Here is a 21,438-nt window from a genome sequence, read left to right on the forward strand (position 1 = left end):
ATGGAAATAGATTAAATAATGAAACGAGAGGACAAGACACAAATATATACATATACACCTCACCACCCCATCTTGCTCAACAATCGTCGTACATCGCTTGTTTGACACGATTTGAACCCGTAACAAGGGTAGCTAATCATTGTTATGCGAGCACGTCGCATTAACTCACTAGTACAACGTCTATCTCGCTTGATGATTGCAAAACACAACACAAAACAATTAGCGCATAGTTAGTTCACTTAAACCTAGGCACTAACCAATCCCCGGTCTGACCCGTCTCCTACAAGTCCCGCATAAAGCGCATACATAATAAAGTCTAAGTCTAGGCACCTATCTCAAGTCGCCTAAATCCCTTAGACCATGCTCTGATACCACTTGTAACGACCCGACTCTGTTATACCAAAAACACGTTTAAAAAAAATTGTGGACCAACACATCTGGACGGCGTCCAGTTATCTGGACCCAGCAAAGAAGGCTTGGACGACGTCCAGAAGATCTGGACGGCATCCAAATGAACTGCCAGATTCTGATCAAGGTGTCCAATTTACATGAGCGGAAAACCCGCCCCCGACACTTTTAAACGAAAACCTTTTCACAACATGTCATAATAAGTTAAACTAAGAGATTTCCACAATAAAACCAAGTTTTACAACATCGGGCCCACATCGACCGTTTTACGAGTTTCGTTCAAAAATACTAGTTCGACCATAAGAGTTTAAATTCCAAACGACACCTAGAGCATGGTGTTTGCGGTTAAACTACCCACATCTTGGCCAAAATTCAAAAGCTATACATTCCAAGTGCGTCCCCTATCAAAACAAAGTGGGAGGCCACTAATCCAACCGAACACCCTTACCCTTGTCCACGCCGGAACCTAAAAAGAGTAAACAAAGAGAGGGAAGCTAAAGCTTAGTGAGTGCAATAGTTATACATATACATATATAACCTACTTACTTACAATCACTTACACAATACCGCATACAAGCTAGCAATACAACAACTATGCAAACATTATGCATCAACCAATATCCGCAATTCATAATAAGCTAGCGACAATAATAGCATATAGTTCACATTTAAAATATGCTAATACAAAATTCACACAACCATGGTTAACCAATCGTACATGGGAACGGTACTCGCTAAAGACCTTCGGAGTTCATAACATCTATTAGTGTACATACGCCGCGTAATCACTAATCCCCCGGGTGATGTCTTAAACACTGCGATAATCTCACCCCCATGACAATGTGGTGTCTTGAACACCGCGACAATTCCACATGTCAATCAACCAAATGAGTGGTGTCTTGAACACCGCGACAATTCCACTCCCATGACAATGTGTTGTCTTAAACACCGCGACTATTCCACATGTCAATCAAATCAACGAGTGGTGTATTGAACACTGCGACAATTCCACACGTTACATAGAATGTGGTGTCTTGAACACCGCAACAATTCCACATTCCACGCTACACAAATAAATACATTATATACGTACACGCATAATTATTCCACTTACCTTACGCCTTCAGTGAATTGATAAACCAAGCTCGCAACTTCAAAGTAACGTACCTATTACATTATGCACATATATCAATCATTCATTCAAGTTGGTCAACCAACTTATTCGCCATACAAGTGCCATTTGGACCTAGTGCAAACGTGACCCATTTGCACCATTAACTCTAACACTAGGTCGGGATTATGTCAAACCCTTACCAACAATTCGATTGTGGTCTTATTACACCTTTTAACACAAGATTATCTCATTTTTGCACCCATTAACCCACTTAAGCCGTCAAGAACTCATTTGACCCATTTCAAGGTTAACGCTAAGTGTGCTAGTGATTTACTAACATTTAAGACCCACATACACAATTTAACATTTCAAAACCCTAGGTTAGTCATCTTTGAGTCCTCATGACCCAAACTTACCCAAAACCCCCAAAACACTAACAATTAGGTTTTATGTTCATCACTAACCCAAACTCTAACCCTTAAACAATTAAACAAGGAAATCAAGGTTAAGACTTACCACTACAATCAAAATGTAGCTAGGGACTAGACGAACAACTTTAGAACTCGCACTTAGACCCGATTCGACCTTCTTCTTCTTCCTTGATTTGAGCTCTCTCACTCTAGAAACCCTTTCTCTCTCTAAATTGATTTGGAAAAGGTGTGTGGTTGAAGATGGAGTAAATGGTGCTCCAAAAACTGATCTAGAGCCTTAAATTCGTCCACAAAGTGAAATTACCAAAATACCCATTTGTAATATTTAAAAACAAAACAGCTGGCTCGCCAGTTCATCTGGACGACATCCAGAATACTGGACGGCGTCTAGCCCTTCAATAAAGGACGGCATCCCACCATTTAGACGGCGTCCTAACCTTCTGGTAAAACAGGATCTTACACCCGAATCATCAACCTCGGGTTGCAAAACCTCCTTAAAATCATCAATACCATACCCGAGAGGATTGTTATACACTTTGAAAGTTTCGAGTATGATATTCTCAATCTTATCTCCTTCATCATCATCATCTTCACTATCATTATCACTATCATACTTGCCATCACCAAGTGGATTATCATGGATTGTAAAAACATTGGGTGTTGGCAAAGTACTCACTTCATCATCTTCCTCATCACAATGGCTAACTTCTTCATCATACTCTTTACCATCATCTTCACCTTCATCATTATCCTTATCATCATCTTTATTCTTCTCTTCATCATTGGTTATCGAAGATTTGGGTACTTGTGCAATATCCACTACTTCGGTCTTGGCATAAAAGCTTACATCATCGTCCTCATCATCATGATAAAAGACCTAATTTCTTGATTGAAAAGTAGAGACTACTGGTGAGGTGGGTGGTGAAATGGTAGTGGATACAAATCTTCAACTAAAGGGAGCATGGAACTCAAGCTTTTCTCTAAGCTTTGAATTGAAGCTTGTTGAATTTTTAACATTTCCCTCAAATCTCTTCTCTCTTGAATAAAAGCCTCCATACGATTAAGGTGGTTCTCATGACGTTTGAGAATAACTCTAGTAAATTCGAATCGATCTCCTTTTGTTGCTGATTTTGAAATTGAAATTGAGTAGAATCTCATGTCGAGTTATCCCCATCATAAAAGTAGTCCATTGGTTGACCAAAAGAGTCAAAATTAGAAATGGTACCATTATCACAAGGTTGATCCATAGGGGAAAAATCATTCATAGAATTGTAATCATAATCCCTGTTTGGATAACTCCCATCATAAGTACTACAATAACCATTCGGCCTGAAATTAGCTTGCCATTGATTCATGTAACCGTTGTCATTCATACACCCATTATCATGATTACCCATGTAACCATCATTCACATGCCCATAATCATCATTCATACCCATATAATCTTCATTGTTCATTCCCATGTACCCGTTATCATTATTCATTCCCAAATAACCGTTATCCAAACCTATATGACTTGAGTATCCCATCAATTGTTGATCATCATTCATGGTTCTTGACATCAAGTAGTCATATAAAGCATCGTACTCCGCCATCTAACTTAATCACACCACAAACAAGCAAGTATTTTCTGAATACAAGCAAATATAAATAAAAAGTAACTTTTGCAAGAATGAAATTCTTACAAAAGGATTGAACAACTACTAGCAAATACAAGTAAATCGTGGCATTTTGTGTTCAACTTATAATAATATAAAAACAATGACAAAAAACTTAATCAATTAACACAAACGCCTGGGCAACAATAACCCGGTCATTATAGCAACTAGCAAGTATTCAGTCAAGGTTTGTTCCACAGGGAGCAATTTACATGAATCTCAAAATACTAGTAATTATCCTAAGTTGATTGGGGGGATTTTAAGAAACACTTTATTGTTGATTAAACTAATATTAAACAAAAAGAGAGATTAACAATTAAGAGAGAAAAGTGTCCACTTGATTGTTCAATCTTTTGCCATGGATTAGCCCAATTCATTCATTACACAACAATGTTCAAACATATAGTTTCATTTCCATTCGTCAACTTCCATAAAACCTCAACCAAATGAAATTCGTTAACTCTCGTAGACTCATTTCAAAAGATCTAACTATGTTATGAGTGAAATCACTGAAACATCGGTTTTGGATTAAAATCCCTTAAAATTCTTTATTTGTTAAAATCCCTTATGGATTGATCCTAGGATTTTGTTTTGCAGGTGGACGTATATCGTAGTGACATACGAAACGTCACCGATATGAATGATTAGTGGAGTAGCTACCCTATGATTTTATTTTGATACTTTGTTAGATATTTTTTTCGACTCTTAGTCATTATTTTATGAAATTTGTGGTTTGTACTATACTTTATATATTAACATCTTTGGTATTGTTGATTTATACCTATTCTTACTTTTCTTTAAAAATAAATTCGTTTTGAAAATAAGTTCCTTTTGATAATAAGTTTGTTTTGAAAATTAGTCTATTTTGTAATAAAGCTTGTATCAATAAGTTTTCGCATGTCATACTATAATCCGTTCTTTGTTATATCCGCTCACTGGGATTTGGCTCAGTCGTATTCCTTTCTTTTCTTTCTTATACAACAACTATTCGGGGCATTGTGATCGAGTGAAGATTGTACATTTGAAGTGGACTTAGCACCTTTGACTTAGTGTAACACCCCGTTTTTCAGTTACGCGTTATTTCGAACGTCATTCGAAATACGCATGTAAGCGTATATTTGGATCCCAAATAAAGTTGGAGTTGATGTTCTAAAACCTTAGCATTGGATAGTAAATCTCATTATGTTTCCTACGATATTTGATTCGTCAAAAACGAAGTTACGGTTTGAAAGTTATGACCAAAATAAGTTTCAGTTTCAGACTCAGTTGATTGGGACGCCGTCCAACCTTTTTGGACGCCTTCCAACTGACCTGACGGGCCAGCAGCTGTATTTTACTCAAATTAAAAGGGGTACTTTGGTCTTTTCACTTGTGTACTGATTGGTGGCTTTAATATCAGTTTTAGATCCACTTTTGGATCATTTTCACATCCACAACTCTCTCATCATATCTTAGAGAGAGAGAGGATAGTTCTAGAGAGAGGAAGCTTCAAATGGTGATGAAGGTGGTGATTTTGCCCAAATTGGAGTGGTTCTTGGTGTTTGTTGGTGTTTCTAGCTACTAGAGCTCATTTTGGTGCTTGAGGTAAACCCTAATCCAAATTGTAGTGTTTGATTCTTGTTTGAGTTAGAATTTGTGTTAGTTAGAGTTATAAACCCATTTATTGTGAAATTTGGGGGTTTTGGGTAAGATTCATGTAAGTAAGCCTAAATGAGTGGCTTAGGGTTTCGATTGATGAAATTGTAAGTTTGGATCTTGCATGTGTTGGTTAAACCTTAGAACACTTGTGTACTAGTGATTTTGGTTTGTGTTGACTTAATTTTGGGGTGTAAACCCTAATATGGGTCAAAATGGGTTTTATGTTGAAATGGGTTAAGTGTTCTTGATTTTTGGTGTCAAATGATGATTTTGAGATACAATCACTAGTTGTTAGTGATTGTAGGTACTTTGGTGTAAATTGACAAGTCAAAGGGAATTAAAACCAAAACTGGTCAATGGAAGTCAAACATTGGTGTTAAGTGTTAAATTGGTGATTGTATGACATAATCACTAGTAATGGTGCTGATGGGTCGAATTTGACTTGTCTTAGTGGTTAAGTGCAATTTGGGTCAAGTTGCACTTATGGGTTGGTTTAAATGGTGTCAACTATAATTTAGGTTAAATTATACTTGCTTGATGGGTCGGAATTACCACCCGTAGTGGTAATTGGTAAAGTCCACTTTAGGTGTCTAAATGGATGGTTTGTGGAGGTAGGTATAAACTCTTGGTTAAGGGTGTTGGAGTCGAATTCTCTTGTAGAGAATGTATGTTGATTGTTTGTATATCTATATGCACAATATAGGTAAAAGGTTTGCTCGGTTGCGTTTGGAGGCGATTTACATACATGATTTGTGCGGGCGTTTCGAGGTGAGTGGAATAATTATGCATGTATGTATATAATGTATTTATTTGTGAATGTTATGGTATGAACCAACGAGCCGGTAGTACCATAACATGTATGTGACGAGTGTCATGATGTGAATCACGAGCCGGTAGCATCAAGTGTGAAGCACGAGCAGGTAGCACTATAAAATTATGATGTGAACCACGAGCCGGTAGCATCAAGTGTGAACCACGAGCCGGTAGCACTATAAAATTATGATGTGAACCACGAGCCGGTAGCATCAAGTGTGAACCACGAGCCGGTAGCACTATAAAATGAAGTGTGAACCACGAGCCGGTAGCACTATAAAATGAGGCGTGAACCACGAGCTGGTAGCGCCAAAGTGTGAACCACGAGCCGGTAGCACTATAAAGGAGTATGACTCAAATGCGTAGTGGCGTGAACCAAAGAGCTGGTAGCGTCATAGCTGTAGTGACCCGAACTTTTCCATGTTTATATATATTAATTGAGATTGATATTTACATGATTAAATGTTTCCAACATGTTAAGCAATCAAATTTGTTAAGACTTGATTAATTGAAATATGTTTCATATAGACAATTGACCACCCAAGTTGACCGGTGATTCACGAACGTTAAAACTTGTAAAAACTATATGATGACATATATATGGATATATATATAGTTAAAATGATACTATGATAAGTAAACATATCATTAAGTATATTAACAATGAACTACATATGTAAAAACAAGACTACTAACTTAATGATTTTTAAACGAGACATATATGTAACGATTATCGTTGTAAAGACATTTAATGTATATATATCATATTAAGAGATATTCATACATGATAATATCATGATAATATAATAATTTAAAATCTCATTTGATATTATAAACATTGGGTTAACAACATTTAACAAGACCGTTAACCTAAAGGTTTAAAAACAACACTTACATGTAACGACTAACGATGACTTAACGACTCAGTTAAAATGTATATACATGTAGTGTTTTAATATGTATTTATACACTTTTGAAAGACTTCAATACACTTATCAAAATACTTCTACTTAACAAAAATGCTTACAATTACATCCTCGTTCAGTTTCATCAACAATTCTACTCGTATGCACCCGTATTCGTACTCGTACAATACACAGCTTTTAGATGTATGTACTATTGGTATATACACTCCAATGATCAGCTCTTAGCAGCTCATATGAGTCACCTAACACATGTGGGAACCATCATTTGGCAACTAGCATGAAATATCTCATAAAATTACAAAAATATGAGTAATCATTCATGACTTATTTACATGAAAACAAAATTACATATCCTTTATATCTAATCCATACACCAACGACCAAAAACACCTAAAAACACTTTCATTCTTTAATTTTCTTCATCTAATTGATCTCTCTCAAGTTCTATCTTCAAGTTCTAAGTGTTCTTCATAAATTCCAAAAGTTCTAGTTTCATAAAATCAAGAATACTTTCAAGTTTGCTAGCTCACTTCCAATCTTGTAAGGTGATCATCCAACCTCAAGAAATCTTTGTTTCTTACAGTAGGTTATCATTCTAATACAAGGTAATAATCATATTCAAACTTTGGTTCAATTTCTATAACTATAACAATCTTATTTCAAGTGATGATCTTACTTGAACTTGTTTTCGTGTCATGATTCTGCTTCAAGAACTTCGAGCCATCCAAGGATCCATTGAAGCTAAATCCATTTTTCTCTTTTCCAGTAGGTTTATCCAAGGAAATTAAGGTAGTAATGATGTTCATAACATCATTCGATTCATACATATAAAGCTATCTTATTCGAAGGTTTAAACTTGTAATCACTAGAACATAGTTTAGTTAATTCTAAACTTGTTCGCAAACAAAAGTTAATCCTTCTAACTTGACTTTTAAAATCAACTAAACACATGTTCTATATCTATATGATATGCTAACTTAATGATTTAAAACCTGGAAACACGAAAAACACCGTAAAACCGAATTTACGCCGTCGTAGTAACACCGCGGGCTGTTTTGGGTTAGTTAATTAAAAACTATGATAAACTTTGATTTAAAAGTTGTTATTTTGAGAAAATGATTTTTATTATCAACATGAAACTATATCCAAAAATTATGGTTAAACTCAAAGTGGAAGTATGTTTTCTAAAATGGTCATCTAGACGTCGTTCTTTCGACTGAAATGACTACCTTTACAAAAACGACTTGTAACTTATTTTTCCGACTATAAACCTATACTTTTTCTGTTTAGATTCATAAAATAGAGTTCAATATGAAACCATAGCAATTTGATTCACTCAAAACGGATTTACAATGAAGAAGTTATGGGTAAAACAAGATTGGATAATTTTTCTCATTTTAGCTACGTGAAAATTGGTAACAAATCTATTCCAACCATAACTTAATCAACTTGTATTGTATATTATGTAATCTTGAGATACCATAGACACGTATACAATGTTTCGACCTATCATGTCGACACATCTATATATATTTCGGAACAACCATAGACACTCTATATGTGAATGTTGGAGTTAGCTATACAAGGTTGAGGTTGATTCCAAAATATATATAGTTTGAGTTGTGATCAATACTGAGATACGTATACACTGGGTCGTGGATTGATTCAAGATAATATTTATCGATTTATTTCTGTACATCTAACTGTGGACAACTAGTTATAGGTTACTAACGAGGACAGCTGACTTAATAAACTTAAAACATCAAAATATATTAAAAGTGTTGTAAATATATTTTGAACATACTTTGATATATATGTATATATTGTTATAGGTTCGTGAATCAACCAGTGGCCAAGTCTTACTTCCCGACGAAGTAAAAATCTGTGAAAGTGAGTTATAGTCCCACTTTTAAAATCTAATATTTTTGGGATGAGAATACATGCAGGTTTTATAAATGATTTACAAAATAGACACAAGTACGTGAAACTACATTCTATGGTTGAATTATCGAAATCGAATATGCCCCTTTTTATTAAGTCTGGTAATCTAAGAATTAGGGAACAGACACCCTAATTGACGCGAATCCTAAAGATAGATCTATTGGGCCTAACAAACCCCATCCAAAGTACCGGATGCTTTAGTACTTCGAAATTTATATCATATCCGAAGGGTGTCCCGAAATGATGGGGATATTCTTATATATGCATCTTGTTATTGTCGGTTACCAGGTGTTCACCATATGAATGATTTTTATCTCTATGTATGGGATGTGTATTGAAATATGAAATCTTGTGGTCTATTGTTACGATTTGATATATATAGGTTAAACCTATAACTCACCAACATTTTTGTTGACGTTTAAAGCATGTTTATTCTCAGGTGAATATTAAGAGCTTCCGCTGTTGCATACTAAAATAAGGACAAGATTTGGAGTCCATGTTTGTATGATATTGTGTAAAAACTGCATTCAAGAAACTGATTTCGATGTAACATATTTGTATTGTAAACCATTATGTAATGGTCGTGTGTAAACAGGATATTTTAGATTATCATTATTTGATAATCTACGTAAAGCTTTTTAAACCTTTATTTATGAAATAAAGGTTATGGTTTGTTTTAAAAATGAATGCAGTCTTTGAAAAACGTCTCATATAGAGGTCAAAACCTCGCAACGAAATCAATTAATATGGAACGTTTTTAATCAATAAGAACGGGACATTTCAGTTGGTATCCGAGCGTTGGTCTTAGAGAACCAGAATTTTGCATTAGTGTGTCTTATCGAGTTTGTTAGGATGCATTAGTGAGTCTGGACTTCGACCGTGTTTACTTGAAAAATGATTGCTTAACAAATTTTGTTGGAAACTATATATTTTTAACATGTGAATATTATGTAATATATTAATCTCTTAACGCGTTTGATATTATGTGATAGATGTCTACCTCTAGAACAAGTCCCATTGACTCACCTAATAATAATGAAGAGTCAAAGGTAAATTGGAATGATTCGTGGACTGATTCACAAGTTCCCGAAGAGGAACCGGAAGAAGAGTCGGAATCGGAAGAAGAGTCGGAACCGGAAGAAGAATCGGAACCGGAAGAAGAATCGGAACCAGTGGGGGAAATAATAAAACGGTTAAGTAAAAGAAAATCCTCAACCAACCGACCAAGGTTAATTATGGTCAATGGTGTTTCCGCCAAGGAAGCAAAATATTGGGAGGATTACCAATTCTCCGATGAATCGGATTCCGACGAGAATTCCGATGATGTTATAGAAATTACCCCAACTGAATTTAAAAAGGCAAAAGAAAATAATAAGGGAAAGGGCATAAAAATAGAGAAATCTAATTCCAACCCCGATGAACTTTATATGTATCGTCAACCCCCGAAGTCCTTAAGTTGTAACAATGACCCGGGAACCTCTAAACCACCAGGTTTTTCTAAACCAATGTGGATAACGACGGCTCGTATTAGGGGAAAATCATATATCCCTAGAAACTTGGCAAAACGAACCAAAACCGAAGAAGAAGAAACAAGCGAGTCGGAATAAGATAGTTGTATTCATGTGGTGTAATATATGTAATATAGTGTGCTTATGCTTTATGATATATGTAAAAATTGCTTGTATTAATAAGTATTTTTTTTATGAATCTAACTCTTGTCTATTTTACAGTATAAAAACGCAAAATGGATAGACAACCCAATATTTTAAGAGACCTACCCGGAGACATGATAGATGAAATCTTGTCTAGAGTCGGTCAGAATTCCTCGGCACAACTATTTAAGGCGAGATCAGTTTGTAAGACATTCGAAGAACGTTCCAAGAATGTCTTGGTTTATAAGAGACTTTCGTTTGAAAGATGGGGGATATCACATTGGGAAACCCATAAGTTACGATGTGTTTACTTTGACGCATATATTGCGGGGAACCCAAATGCTATTTTACGCAACGGGTTAAGAAATTATTTTGACTCAATGTATCCGAATATAGGACTTCATGATTTAGAAAAAGCGGCTAACATGCAACATAAAGAAGCATGCTATGCTTATGGGTTAGTAATGTTCGCTTCTCACCAAAGTGAGAAAAAGAACATCGGGCTACAGCTATTAAACAAAACGTTCCCACAAGTGACGGAGTCGGTAATTGGGGTAAGAAATGAGGTTTTTAGATTATTACGGGACTGTTGGACATTACGTAACCCTCGTCCCTTTGACGACGTTACAACACGCTGTCTTATCAACGGCCATAATGGTTATGTTGCACAAGACCAAGGATGGGAAGTAGTCCTAGTAAAACCAGAATGCATGACTTGTTTCTGGACGTATGAATTACGTGTCTTTATTGCCTTTGCTGAACGACTTGTGTACTAGCTAGAATTATCTTCACAACTATCTTGTATCAAAGTTATTGTGTGCTATATTTCATGCTTTATGTAAAATAAGCGGTATTGTAAGTTTGTAAAATATTGTATAAAAGTTTGAACGCGAAATATTATTATAATCAGTTTTTCATATAGAATTGTAGTAGTTGAATTGTATATTAGCTACTAAGTATGAACTTAACGGGTAGGTACTACCCGAATTTAAACTTATAAAACGCTAATATGAAGAAAAAGCTTTTATAAATGAGTTCATATTATGCTACGAAATACTATTAACTACTCTTAATATTCTCTATGATTAACTTGTTCCATTTAATTATATTGAAGGAAATGGCACCGACTACTCGACACACCGTGAATATGAATGAAGAGGAATTCCGTACTTTTCTAGCTTCAAACATAGCCGCAGTACAGGCTGCGCTACATACCAACAATAACCTTGGATCTAGCAGTACAGGAAATCGTGTAGGATGCACCTACAAAGAATTCACTGCCTGCAAACCTTTGGAATTTGATGGAACCGAAGGACCGATCGGATTGAAACGGTGGACCGAGAAGGTTGAATCGGTGTTTGCCATAAGTAAGTGTACTGAAGAGGACAAAGTGAAGTACGCTACGCATACCTTCACAGGTTCTGCGTTAACATGGTGGAATACCTATCTAGAGCAAGTGGGACAAGATGATGCGTACGCACTACCGTGGTCAGCATTCAAGCACTTGATGAACGAGAAGTACCGTCCCAGAACCGAGGTCAATAAGCTCAAGACAGAACTTAGAGGGTTACGAACCCAAGGATTTGATATTACCACGTACGAAAGACGATTCACAGAATTGTGCCTATTGTGTCCGGGAGCATTCGAAGATGAGGAAGAGAAGATCGACGCGTTTGTGAAAGGATTACCGGAAAGAATCCAAGAAGATATAAGTTCACACGAGCCCGCCTCCATACAACAGGCATGTAGAATGGCTCACAAACTCGTGAACCAGATTGAAGAAAGAATTAAAGAACAGACTGCTGAAGAGGCCAATGTGAAGCAAGTCAAAAGAAAGTGGGAGGAAAACGGTGATAAGAATCATCAATACAACAACAACAGCAATTACAACAATAATCGCAACAATTATCCCAACAATCGCAACATCAATCGCAACTACAACAAACGGCCCAACAACAACAACAACAACAGCAACTACAACAATCATCCCAACAACAATAACAACCGCAACAACAACAACAATCAGAAGCAGCTATGCCAAAGGTGTGAAAAGAATCACTCGGGGTTCTGCACCAAATTTTGCAACAAGTGTAAAAGAAATGGTCATAGCGCGGCGAAGTGTGATGTCTACGGACCAGGGGTTAACAGAACGAAAGGAACAAATGGTGTCGGAACGAGTAATGGCGGAGCAAGTAGTGTCGGAGCAAGTTATGCCAATGTAGTTTGTTATAAATGTGGAAAACCAGGCCACATTATTAGAAATTGCCCGAACCAGGAGAACACGAATGGACAAGGCCGCGGAAGAGTTTTCAATATTAATGTGGCAGAGGCACAGGAAGACCCGGAGCTTGTTACGGGTACGTTTCTTATTGACAATAAATCTGCTTACGTTTTATTTGATTCGGGTGCGGATAGAAGCTATATGAGTAGAGATTTTTGTGCTAAATTAAGTTGTCCATTGACGCCTTTGGATAGTAAATTTTTACTCGAATTAGCAAATGGTAAATTAATTTCAGCAGATAATATATGTCGGAATCGAGAAATTAAACTGGTTAGCGAAACATTTAAGATTGATTTGATACCAGTAGAGTTAGGGAGTTTTGATGTGATAATCGGTATGGACTGGTTGAAAGAAGTGAAAGCAGAGATCGTTTGTTACAAAAATGCAATTCGCATTATACGAGAAAAAGGAAAACCCTTAATGGTGTACGGAGAAAAGGGCAACACGAAGCTACATCTTATTAGTAATTTGAAGGCACAAAAACTAATAAGAAAAGGTTGCTATGCTGTTCTAGCACACGTCGAGAAAGTACAAACTGAAGAAAATAGCATCAATGATGTTCCCATCGCAAAAGAATTTCCCGATGTATTTCCGAAAGAATTACCGGGATTACCCCCACATCGATCCGTTGAATTTCAAATTGATCTTGTACCAGGAGCTGCACCAATAGCTCGTGCTCCTTACAGACTCGCACCCAGCGAGATGAAAGAACTACAAAGCCAATTACAAGAACTTTTAGAGCGTGGTTTCATTCGACCAAGCACATCACCGTGGGGAGCTCCTGTTTTGTTTGTCAAGAAGAAAGATGGTACATTCAGGTTGTGTATCGACTACCGAGAGTTGAACAAACTTACCATCAAGAACCGCTACCCACTACCGAGAATCGATGACTTATTTGATCAACTACAAGGCTCGTCTGTTTATTCAAAGATTGACTTACGTTCCGGGTATCATCAAATGCGGGTGAAAGAAGATGATATTCCAAAGACTGCTTTCAGAACACGTTACGGTCATTACGAGTTTATGGTCATGCCGTTTGGTTTAACTAATGCACCAGCTGTGTTCATGGACCTTATGAACCGAGTGTGTGGACCATACCTTGACAAGTTTGTCATTGTTTTCATTGATGACATACTTATTTACTCAAAGAATGACCAAGAACACGGTGAACATTTGAGAAAGGTGTTAGAAGTATTGAGGAAGGAAGAATTGTACGCTAAGTTTTCAAAGTGTGCATTTTGGTTGGAAGAAGTTCAATTCCTCGGTCACATAGTGAACAAAGAAGGTATTAAGGTGGATCCGGCAAAGATAGAAACTGTTGAAAAGTGGGAAACCCCGAAAACTCCAAAACACATACGCCAGTTTTTAGGACTAGCTGGTTACTACAGAAGGTTCATCCAAGACTTTTCCAGAATAGCAAAACCCTTGACTGCATTAACGCATAAAGGGAAGAAATTTGAATGGAATGATGAACAAGAGAAAGCGTTTCAGTTATTGAAGAAAAAGCTAACTACGGCACCTATATTGTCATTGCCTGAAGGGAATGATGATTTTGTGATTTATTGTGATGCATCAAAGCAAGGTCTCGGTTGTGTATTAATGCAACGAACGAAGGTGATTGCTTATGCGTTTAGACAATTGAAGATTCACGAACAAAATTATACGACGCATGATTTGGAATTAGGCGCGGTTGTTTTTGCATTAAAGACTTGGAGGTACTACTTATATGGGGTCAAAAGTATTATATATACCGACCACAAAAGTCTTCAACACATATTTAATCAGAAACAACTGAATATGAGGCAGCGTAGGTGGATTGAATTGTTGAATGATTACGACTTTGAGATTCGTTACCACCCGGGGAAGGCAAATGTGGTAGCCGATGCCTTGAGCAGGAAGGACAGAGAATCCATTCGAGTAAAATCTATGAATATAATGATTCATAATAACCTTACTACTCAAATAAAGGAGGCGCAACAAGGAGTTTTAAAAGAGGGAAATTTAAAGGATGAAATACCCAAAGGATCGGAGAAGCATCTTAATATTCAGGAAGACGGAACCCGGTATAGGGCTGAAAGGATTTGGGTACCAAAATTTGGAGATATGAGAGAAATGGTACTTAGAGAAGCTCATAAAACTAGATACTCAATACATCCTGGAACGGGGAAGATGTACAAGGATCTCAAGAAACATTTTTGGTGGCCGGGTATGAAAGCCGATGTTGCTAAATACGTAGGAGAATGTTTGACGTGTTCTAAGGTCAAAGCTGAGCATCAAAAACCATCAGGTCTACTTCAACAACCCGAAATCCCAGAATGGAAATGGGAAAACATTACCATGGATTTCATCACTAAATTGCCAAGGACTGCAAGTGGTTTTGATACTATTTGGGTAATAGTTGATTGTCTCACCAAATCAGCACACTTCCTGCCAATAAGAGAAGATTACAAGATGGAGAAGTTAGCACGACTGTATTTGAAGGAAGTCGTCTCCAGACATGGAATACCAATCTCTATTATCTCTGATAGGGATGGCAGATTTATTTCAAGATTCTGGCAGACATTACAGCAAGCATTAGGAACTCGTCTAGACATGAGTACTGCCTATCATCCACAAACTGATGGGCAGAGCGAAAGGACGATACAAACGCTTGAAGACATGCTACGAGCATGTGTTATTGATTTCGGAAACAGTTGGGATCGACATCTACCATTAGCAGAATTTTCCTACAACAACAGCTACCATTCAAGCATTGAGATGGCGCCGTTTGAAGCACTTTATGGTAGAAAGTGCAGGTCTCCGATTTGTTGGAGTGAAGTGGGGGATAGACAGATTACGGGTCCGGAGATTATACAAGAAACTACCGAGAAGATCATCCAAATTCAACAACGGTTGAAAACCGCCCAAAGTCGACAAAAGAGCTACGCTGACATTAAAAGAAAAGATATAGAATTTGAAATTGGAGAGATGGTCATGCTTAAAGTTGCACCTTGGAAAGGCGTTGTTCGATTTGGTAAACGAGGGAAATTAAATCCAAGGTATATTGGACCATTCAAGATTATTGATCGTGTCGGACCAGTAGCTTACCGACTAGAGTTACCTCAACAACTCGCGGCTGTACATAACACTTTCCACGTCTCGAATTTGAAGAAATGTTTTGCTAAAGAAGATCTCACTATTCCGTTAGATGAAATCCAAATCAACGAAAAACTTCAATTCATCGAAGAACCCGTCGAAATAATGAATCGTGAGGTTAAAAGACTTAAGCAAAACAAGATACCAATTGTTAAGGTTCGATGGAATGCTCGTAGAGGACCCGAGTTCACCTGGGAGCGTGAAGATCAGATGAAGAAGAAATACCCACATCTATTTCCAGAAGATTCGTCAACACCTTCAACAGCTTAAAATTTCGGGACGAAATTTATTTAACGGGTAGGTACTGTAGTGACCCGAACTTTTCCATGTTTATATATATTAATTGAGATTGATATTTACATGATTAAATGTTTCCAACATGTTAAGCAATCAAATTTGTTAAGACTTGATTAATTGAAATATGTTTCATATAGACAATTGACCACCCAAGTTGACCGGTGATTCACGAACGTTAAAACTTGTAAAAACTATATGATGACATATATATGGATATATATATAGTTAAAATGATACTATGATAAGTAAACATATCATTAAGTATATTAACAATGAACTACATATGTAAAAACAAGACTACTAACTTAATGATTTTTAAACGAGACATATATGTAACGATTATCGTTGTAAAGACATTTAATGTATATATATCATATTAAGAGATATTCATACATGATAATATCATGATAATATAATAATTTAAAATCTCATTTGATATTATAAACATTGGGTTAACAACATTTAACAAGACCGTTAACCTAAAGGTTTAAAAACAACACTTACATGTAACGACTAACGATGACTTAACGACTCAGTTAAAATGTATATACATGTAGTGTTTTAATATGTATTTATACACTTTTGAAAGACTTCAATACACTTATCAAAATACTTCTACTTAACAAAAATGCTTACAATTACATCCTCGTTCAGTTTCATCAACAATTCTACTCGTATGCACCCGTATTCGTACTCGTACAATACACAGCTTTTAGATGTATGTACTATTGGTATATACACTCCAATGATCAGCTCTTAGCAGCTCATATGAGTCACCTAACACATGTGGGAACCATCATTTGGCAACTAGCATGAAATATCTCATAAAATTACAAAAATATGAGTAATCATTCATGACTTATTTACATGAAAACAAAATTACATATCCTTTATATCTAATCCATACACCAACGACCAAAAACACCTACAAACACTTTCATTCTTTAATTTTCTTCATCTAATTGATCTCTCTCAAGTTCTATCTTCAAGTTCTAAGTGTTCTTCATAAATTCCAAAAGTTCTAGTTTCATAAAATCAAGAATACTTTCAAGTTTGCTAGCTCACTTCCAATCTTGTAAGGTGATCATCCAACCTCAAGAAATCTTTGTTTCTTACAGTAGGTTATCATTCTAATACAAGGTAATAATCATATTCAAACTTTGGTTCAATTTCTATAACTATAACAATCTTATTTCAAGTGATGATCTTACTTGAACTTGTTTTCGTGTCATGATTCTGCTTCAAGAACTTCGAGCCATCCAAGGATCCATTGAAGCTAAATCCATTTTTCTCTTTTCCAGTAGGTTTATCCAAGGAAATTAAGGTAGTAATGATGTTCATAACATCATTCGATTCATACATATAAAGCTATCTTATTCGAAGGTTTAAACTTGTAATCACTAGAACATAGTTTAGTTAATTCTAAACTTGTTCGCAAACAAAAGTTAATCCTTCTAACTTGACTTTTAAAATCAACTAAACACATGTTCTATATCTATATGATATGCTAACTTAATGATTTAAAACCTGGAAACACGAAAAACACCGTAAAACCGAATTTACGCCGTCGTAGTAACACCGCGGGCTGTTTTGGGTTAGTTAATTAAAAACTATGATAAACTTTGATTTAAAAGTTGTTATTTTGAGAAAATGATTTTTATTATCAACATGAAACTATATCCAAAAATTATGGTTAAACTCAAAGTGGAAGTATGTTTTCTAAAATGGTCATCTAGACGTCGTTCTTTCGACTGAAATGACTACCTTTACAAAAACGACTTGTAACTTATTTTTCCGACTATAAACCTATACTTTTTCTGTTTAGATTCATAAAATAGAGTTCAATATGAAACCATAGCAATTTGATTCACTCAAAACGGATTTACAATGAAGAAGTTATGGGTAAAACAAGATTGGATAATTTTTCTCATTTTAGCTACGTGAAAATTGGTAACAAATCTATTCCAACCATAACTTAATCAACTTGTATTGTATATTATGTAATCTTGAGATACCATAGACACGTATACAATGTTTCGACCTATCATGTCGACACATCTATATATATTTCGGAACAACCATAGACACTCTATATGTGAATGTTGGAGTTAGCTATACAAGGTTGAGGTTGATTCCAAAATATATATAGTTTGAGTTGTGATCAATACTGAGATACGTATACACTGGGTCGTGGATTGATTCAAGATAATATTTATCGATTTATTTCTGTACATCTAACTGTGGACAACTAGTTATAGGTTACTAACGAGGACAGCTGACTTAATAAACTTAAAACATCAAAATATATTAAAAGTGTTGTAAATATATTTTGAACATACTTTGATATATATGTATATATTGTTATAGGTTCGTGAATCAACCAGTGGCCAAGTCTTACTTCCCGACGAAGTAAAAATCTGTGAAAGTGAGTTATAGTCCCACTTTTAAAATCTAATATTTTTGGGATGAGAATACATGCAGGTTTTATAAATGATTTACAAAATAGACACAAGTACGTGAAACTACATTCTATGGTTGAATTATCGAAATCGAATATGCCCCTTTTTATTAAGTCTGGTAATCTAAGAATTAGGGAACAGACACCCTAATTGACGCGAATCCTAAAGATAGATCTATTGGGCCTAACAAACCCCATCCAAAGTACCGGATGCTTTAGTACTTCGAAATTTATATAATATCCGAAGGGTGTCCCGGAATGATGGGGATATTCTTATATATGCATCTTGTTATTGTCGGTTACCAGGTGTTCACCATATGAATGATTTTTATCTCTATGTATGGGATGTGTATTGAAATATGAAATCTTGTGGTCTATTGTTACGATTTGATATATATAGGTTAAACCTATAACTCACCAACATTTTTGTTGACGTTTAAAGCATGTTTATTCTCAGGTGAATATTAAGAGCTTCCGCTGTTGCATACTAAAATAAGGACAAGATTTGGAGTCCATGTTTGTATGATATTGTGTAAAAACTGCATTCAAGAAACTGATTTCGATGTAACATATTTGTATTGTAAACCATTATGTAATGGTCGTGTGTAAACAGGATATTTTAGATTATCATTATTTGATAATCTACGTAAAGCTTTTTAAACCTTTATTTATGAAATAAAGGTTATGGTTTGTTTTAAAAATGAATGCAGTCTTTGAAAAACGTCTCATATAGAGGTCAAAACCTCGCAACGAAATCAATTAATATGGAACGTTTTTAATCAATAAGAACGGGACATTTCAATAGCATTACGTATGGTGTGAACCATGAGCCGGTAGCACCATAGCGTTTATGGTTAACCATATAGTTTGTGTATGTGATGTAGTGTAGCATATTATATTGTTTAGAGTATTATGCTATTGGTTATGCTAGCTTGCTATATTAGAGGTTATTAGCTTTATACTTGAGATGGTTTGCTAATTATATTGCTAGCATGTATGCGGTATGTGAGTAAGTGTATGCAAGTAAGTAGATTATATATATATATATATATATATATATATATATATATATATATATATATATATATATATATATATATATATATATATATATATATATATATATATATATATATATATGTATAATTATTTCATTCACTAAGCTTTATGCTTACCCCTCTCGTTGTTTACCTTTTTACAGGTATTGTGATTGTGAAGCTAGCTAGTTATAGGCTAGATGCGTAGGAGCGTTTGGGCTCGATGGGGTAGCTTTTGGAGATTTGGACGCGGATTGGGGATTTGGTAGCCCCCGGGATTATGCTCTTGGTATTGGGCTGGGTTATTGAGTCTTAACCCGTATTTGTGGTGTAAACACTTCTTTTTAATGTTTTGTTGATGTAAAACTTGATTAGGTTGTTGCAAAGCGTTTGGTTGTTGATTTAAAGTGTTAAACGTGTTTTGAAATGAATTGGAGCTGATCAGGTCTGCTGGACGCCGTCCAGATGGGATAGACGCAGTCCAGTATAATGTGGGTTGGGTGTTTTCTATCTTAGAACATTTTAGTGTTACTGGACACCGTCCTGATTGTTGGACGCCGTCCAGCTCTTTGTAACTGAACGCCGTCCAGAAGTCTGGACGCCGTCCAGATGGTCTGGTAAAAAAAAATATTTAAGTCATGTTTTTGGTAAAATGAAGTTGGGTCGTTACAAGTGGTATCAGGGCATAGTCTAAGGGAATTAGGTGACCTTGGAGTAGGTGCCTAGTCTTAGACTTATTGACAGTGGTGCGTTATTTGCAGGACTTGTAGGGATACGGGTCGGATTGAGAATTGTTAGTGCCTTAGAGTAGGTGACTAACTAGGACTTGTGTTTGTCCAATGTGGGATTATGTGGGGCCTTATTTAGTGTGTAAATTAGTGCCTTAGATAGCTAGTGCCTAATGTAAGTAGGCGAACTTGGACATTGTTTTAGTGATAGTCACCTAGGATGTATGTTGACTTGTGGTTGCGGTGTACTTGTGTACATTTATTATTATATTGTATATAGGTGTATATATACAAGTATCTTTTAAGCGGTATCCTAGGGATAAATCTATTGGAGAGATTCGTATGTTTGGCGGTTTTGAGTGATTAAGTTCACGGTAAGGACTTTGGTCATTCAGGTACTAGGAGTTATCGCGTGTTATTTTGTGTGAATGTCGCGTCAGTCCGGGTAAAGTACTTTACGTGACCATGCGAAAATGGTAAGGTACGTAATTGTAATAGTGACCGATCACCATTATTACAACCGTGTATCTTGGCACCAAGCATGACATGACGAGTACCGAGCAGAGGAAACGTGGCATGGTTGGGGTAGAATCGGGACGAGTAGGAATCTTTTATTGGTTCCTAGGATATAGTGGTCTCGGGTGATGTGCTCGTTGTCACATTGGATTTGTTGTGAGTCGAAAATTTGTTACGGTGGATTTGTTTAGTTAAGGCGAGTGAGCAAACTCACGAGTTCGACGTGTACTTAGTCACCCTAGGTAGTGGGTGCACTATTGAGATTGTCATTTGGTTAAAGTTACCCATCGTAACTAGAATAACCGATTAGTGTGTATGTATGTGCGGCGAGGACTTGAATCCTGTAATGGGACATAGCAAGTCTAATGATTGTAGAATTGAGTTACACTCCGTAGAGTGTGGTTA

The sequence above is a fragment of the Rutidosis leptorrhynchoides genome, chromosome 11, assembly GCF_046630445.1.
Source record: "Rutidosis leptorrhynchoides isolate AG116_Rl617_1_P2 chromosome 11, CSIRO_AGI_Rlap_v1, whole genome shotgun sequence".
Taxonomy (NCBI): domain Eukaryota; kingdom Viridiplantae; phylum Streptophyta; class Magnoliopsida; order Asterales; family Asteraceae; genus Rutidosis; species Rutidosis leptorrhynchoides.